Source organism: Adelges cooleyi, unplaced genomic scaffold (assembly GCF_023614345.1).
Source record: "Adelges cooleyi isolate 19-005CV unplaced genomic scaffold, UGA_ACOO_1.1 ACOO_flye_CR_arks_rails_tigmint_CR_PRNA_396, whole genome shotgun sequence".
Taxonomy (NCBI): domain Eukaryota; kingdom Metazoa; phylum Arthropoda; class Insecta; order Hemiptera; family Adelgidae; genus Adelges; species Adelges cooleyi.
In genome coordinates this window covers 71,199-77,198 of record NW_026096074.1, presented here as the reverse complement: position 1 = coordinate 77,198, position 6,000 = coordinate 71,199, and the positions used below count along the sequence as shown (strand labels likewise).

At 31.1% G+C, this 6,000-nt stretch overlaps 1 pseudogene; it reads right to left on the bottom strand.

Moving 5' to 3' along the window:
• Window positions 1–2,140: 2,140 nt before the first annotated feature.
• Window positions 2,141–5,375, bottom strand: LOC126841596 (uncharacterized; annotated as a pseudogene).
• Between the last annotated feature and the right edge of the window lie 625 nt (window positions 5,376–6,000).

Below are 6,000 nucleotides of genomic sequence, written 5' to 3'. Positions count from 1 at the left end.
ACAAAAGAAATTATAATTTTTCTCAAAGGAAATGTTGAAAAATGTATGTGTGTGTGTATAATATGTTGAAGATTTGTTGTTGTCGATGTCTCTCTTTAGATATAATTTATTTATTCGTATGGCTTAATAGTACTCGTATGGCATTATTGAACGGGAAAGAGGCACTATAGCTAACTTGGTCCTCTCCGGTCGCCGCGTGCTGTGGTTTGCCGCTAAAAACCCGGGGTGTCATTATTTAGATATAATGACATTAATTATTATTATTTTGTTCCAGATTGATGTACCAGTGCCTGATTATGAAAGTCTTGATGAATGCATTAATTACCCGAAATTCTTAGATTTTGGCTGGGAAGTTTTGTATAAAAAGTATTCATACAATTTTTTAAGACTGCTTGAAGACTATCCCGATATATGTCGAATATTTTTGATTATCAAATTGGACTTATTTCAAAACAATTTGAATAATGTAAAAGCTGAATTGATTAAATTTTAACTCAATCAATCCGACACCGCTACTCAATTAACAAAGAATTTAGTAGGTATTATCCCGGACGCTGATCCTTTTTTTTGGATATTGTCGGAGAAATTTATGAATTTAATCATGAACATTTATATGAATACATCGAAGAAATAACATCCAAGAAAAAATGTTATCCAAAGTTAAAAGAGCATACTGGTCGCGTAAAAAATATGAAGATAATTAAAAGTTCAAAATTTGTTTTAATATAAAATTAGTTTTTTTTTAATTTATGAGATATGATTTTCCAATAATTAAGGGAAACTTTTAATTGTATTAGGTCATTTTACAGTTCCCACCAGACTATTTTAAATTTGTGATTTTGCTACAGAATGGGGTTTTTCATTTATTGTTTTATAATGTATAAATATATATTAAGAATGTTAAAACTATTAAAGTATTTCCTCTTTATCTATTTATATCTGCTACATCTACAGCTTAGGAATAATATATTATATTTGTAACGATATGACAAGTATGACGTAAAACAATTTATAAAACAAGACAACAATATACTTGAAATAAATTTTAAAAAAAACCTTAAACACTACTTAAATTTTGCTTTTTAATATTAAGTAGAATTATTTGTATATAATCGGAGAGTATTTTATTGTGAAAGGTCAAAGACAAGAAAAGATAACATCAAATCGAATTGACACAACATAAATACTATTAATTTCGTAATAATTATTTTTTACATACTAACAATATCGTTAAATGATTGTAATTGTTTTAACTAATTATTATACTCACGATGTCAGAGCTTTCGATTTCCATCTTAAGGGGGGTTTACACGTAACGACTTATTGTACCTCTTATCGGATATGTAAAAACGAACAATAAAACGTACATTTGATTGAGTGTCTACACGTTCCGTTTGTCAGTTTTCCATTTCAATTTCAGCTATATTTTACTTCAGTTCAGTTCCGTTTAGTTTAAATGTAGTTCAGTTTTTTTTGTAGTTTAGAGTTTTCAAAAGTATGGAAGAAGAACTATTGTTGATTTCTACTATAGTTTCTCTAGTGCGGGTGCATCACCTTTTAAGGAAAAAAAGGTGAACAAAAGAAAGTGGTCAAGGAAATGACTTTTAAAAAGAGGTCAGTACTCTCACATCAATTTACTGAAAGAATTAAGTACTGAATCTAATGACTGGCGCAATTATTTGCGTATGGACGCTACGACTTACAATCGATTGTTGGCACTTGTATCGCCATACATAAAGAAAGATGACACTTGTATGAGAAAAGCTATCTCACCGCATGAAAGGCTTTCAGCAACTTTAAGATTCCTTGCTACAGGGAGAAGCTATAAAGATTTGGAGTTCACAACCATTGTATCCAAACCAGCTTTGAGTAGAATAATTCCTGAAACATGTAACGCAATCTACCAGGTTTTAAAAAAGGATTACTTAAAGGTTAGTGAATACTAAATATTATATATTTTTAAAAGTATTAACTTTAATTTTTATAAAACAAACTGAAGACATACAAAATTAAGTACAAATATATTACTTTTTTGAACGAAATGTTACATTTTTTATCAACAAAATACAAATATTTAGATAATCGTACAATGGTAAGATAAACATTTTTTGATATTATCATAAGTAAAAAATGAAGACCCTTAGGCATTTTCACTTGAATACGTGTTAAGATATTCTACTAAGCTTGAAGCTACATCACGTGACATTAGTGGTGTTTCAGCTGATCCTGTTTCGACTTGGTTTGTAATTTGTTGAGATGTTCCAGTACAACTCCGAGGTACATTATACTGTGAAAACTGATATTGTTGTTCAAATCGAGGTGGATAAGTGCGTTTTACAGATGAATGGTGGTGATCTTCTTTCTCTCCCATATTAACTATTTTGCAGTTTCTGGTTAGGGATTCCATTTCACCTTCAAATAGAACGTCACCTATTAATTTTTGAACAAATTTGATTTGATTCGGACTGATCTGCCTAAGTCGATCTGCAATGTGTTTGCCATATCGGTCAAATGAATCATCGGCAGTGATAGATTCTAATCGTTTCTCAGCCTTTGTCAACACATCCTCCACTCTTTCAGTAGTCATTCGTGCTTGCCTCTTACGTGATGGTCCCCGTGAATGACATGCAATAGACGACGAAGTGCTCCAATTTGCTGGACTTTCTACTTGAGTAGACGGATTGTCAATATGTTCTTGATTCTCAATGTCATCACTCTAGGAAAATAAAAAAACACTATTCTGAGACACATTTTAGTTACTCATACTCAGATTCCAATTAAAACCTAATATGTTTCTCATAAGCTATTAAGCTCCCCCATAGTTTGCTATAAAGCGTCAAATCATTACGTACATAAATATTTTTGTTTTAAATGTTGATAAGAAACGTATGTTTCAAAATTTTAAATATGTTTTAAATAAAATGTGCACTGTGCACTGTGCATTTACTGTTTTGCTATGCATTTTTAATGTTAGAATATTTAATTAAAACACCATTAAGGTAATATTAAATGCCCATATCGTTTTATTATTTTTTTTAGTTTCCAAAAAATTCTAAGGATTGGCTGGATATCGCAGGCGATTTTGAAAATAAGTGACAGTTTCCTCATTGCCTAGGTGCGATTGACGGGAAACTTGTTCAGATTATTCCCCCCAAGGACAGTGGTTTTTACTATTTCAACTATAAAAAAACTCACAGTATAGTTCTGATGGCTATAGCAAATGCAAACTGTGAATTTATTTACTGCAGTGTAGGTACTAATGGCCGTGTTTCTGATGGTGGTGTACAAAATCATACAACATTTTATGAAAAACTCATCAACAACGACTTAAAAATACCAGAACCAACACAACTTCCACAATCAAATCGGGTACTTGAGTACGTTTTTGTAAGTGATGAAGCTTTTGCGATGCGATCTGATCTTATCAAACCTTATAACCGAGACTCTCTAAATAAGGAAAGAAGAATTTTCAACTACCGTTTGTCTAGGGCACGACGTGTAGTTGAGAACACTTTCGGGATTTTAGCTTCTAGATTTCGTATCTTCCACACATCAATTAATTTAAAGATAGAAAACATAGAAACAGCCGTTCTAGCATGTTGTGTATTACACAATTTCTTGCGTAAAATATCACCCCAAAGTTATACCCCTCCTGGAAGTATTGATAGTGAAAATATTATCGAACATTGTGTGGAATTAGGAGAAAGATGTGATCCTGAAAGGATGCATAACCTACAACGTAACATAAGAGGTCAGCAATTAGAAAGTGCCAAGATTGTTAGAGAGAACTTTGCCAAGTATTTTAATCAAGAAGGATCCGTATCATGGTAGGACAAAAGTATTTCTATTCAGTATCCATCTACAAATATTCATGGCATATGATAATGATTACTTCTATTTTTATTTTTATTGCTTACTTTTTGTCTAAGTTTTGTCAAAACTAAAAGAAAACATTAAAGAAAAATGTACAAAATTAAAAAACTAGATAATTTAAAAATGTGTATTTTTTTAGCATTGTTTTATGAATATTATATTTTTTCAAGGCATACAAATAGTAGCTTCTATTTTTTTTATTATCAACTATATTTAAAAATTCCTGAATAAAATACAATTTACATTTTACACATCTATTAGACATAAAAAAAATACTTTAGTAAAATATATTATAATTATTTATTTATTTATTCGTATGGCTTAAAAATCAACATTACAGCAAATCTAAATATTTATAATGAAAAAAAAAAAAAAATTAATTAATTAATTATATTAACTTGAAAAGGTTATAAGGATATAATATAACATATGTAAATATATAATATAGTATAACGTAGCGTGAATAGTTTACAGTTGTACGTCCAGCTCCCTTTATCCACTTTACTGCTTCCGGTGTTATTGCGTGGATTCCTTCGATATCCTGGTTGAATTTTCTTAATTGGCATTCCGTTATAATGTGGTTTATGGTTCGCCTGTCGTTGCCGCAGTCGCATGCTGGGCTGATTTGGAGTCGCCATTTAAACATCATATCAGCGCAACGGCCATGGCCTGTTCGAAGGCGATTTAGTACAGACCACTCATGTCTAGGCAGTTCCATACCCATAACTCCATGATTGGGATCAGGCACTAAGTTTTTGTTTTTGATTATTATAATTATAGTTCCTTAACAATTTGTTTTAGTTTAGTTTCCTTTGTTTCTAGGCGTTACAAAGAAAAAGGTATTTTTAGTTGGTTTAAGTTGACTATTGATACTATTAATATACCCTATAACAAAAACGACAAGTCACCGATTTTTCGAAAATGACTTTGTCAATAAATTTGTATTTTAAAAATGTATACCATTTTGTGCAATAATATTAATGACATTTCTGTGTTTAATTATTTTATATTTGACCTAATTTTTATATAATATATGTTTTGGGTATCACCTAAGTTTTGTCAATACATTGCTTATTCACTTAAATACTAATTCGTTCACTTACCTCTTGATCTATTCCAACAGACACAGCATCTTCGTCATCAAATGTTTCACGAGGTGTTCTTGGAATATCTTGATAATTTAAAAAATTAAATAGATCAAAATACCACAAGGCCGGTTTGTATATGTCATCCTCTCCAGTCCCAGAGGTAGCTGATTTTTTTACTTTAGCAAGTTCCTTCTTATAAACTGTTCTCATGGAATTAATCTTCTTACAAGCTGTCTCTTTATTTGCCAAAGGGTCAAGTTCCTGAAATTTCTTGACAAGTTCTTCATAAGCTAAATTTTTTTTGTGTTTATTACTATAAACCGTGCTTTAAATTAGCCATAAACAAGGAAAACTTTTGTAAAGTTCGATAAACTCCTCGAGAAATTCTCGTGAACATTGCCGTAGGTCGGACATGTTTTTAAATTAAGTATTATAGAATCATACAATTAAACAACATAAATTATTAACTTGAATTTTTAGACGATTTAAAAAAAACTAAATACTATCGTCTATACCTCAATGGAGATAACCGTATCAAAAACGGACGAAAATATGTACAATCATCCAACCTGTGTTCACACGTTACGACTTGTCGTACATTTTCACGGAAATTGAATCAGTGTCCATCAGTCTTTCGATCCAATCTTGGACTTCATTTCGATTCGATAAGACGTACGATTTGCAGTATACACGCTCCGTTTTACTTGATACGATTTGTCGTATCCAATAAAACGTACAATAAGTTGTTACGTGTAAACCCACCTGTTAGCCGTAGCCATAGCACTTTCTGTCAGTTCTGTATTGTTAGTTAAAAGTGTACGCGGGTATGTACCTCACTAGAACGGTTTTGGTGACATCACGACAGCGATATTATTTAATTATAAAATGATCGTAAGCATATTAAAATACTGTAAGGAAACACGGAAAGTTTTAAGTTAATAATAATAGCAATTGAATTGTCATGGATGATGATTTGATATGATATAGCCCACGTGTTCAGCTTCTGCTTATCATCATAACATATGATATCTGTGGAGGG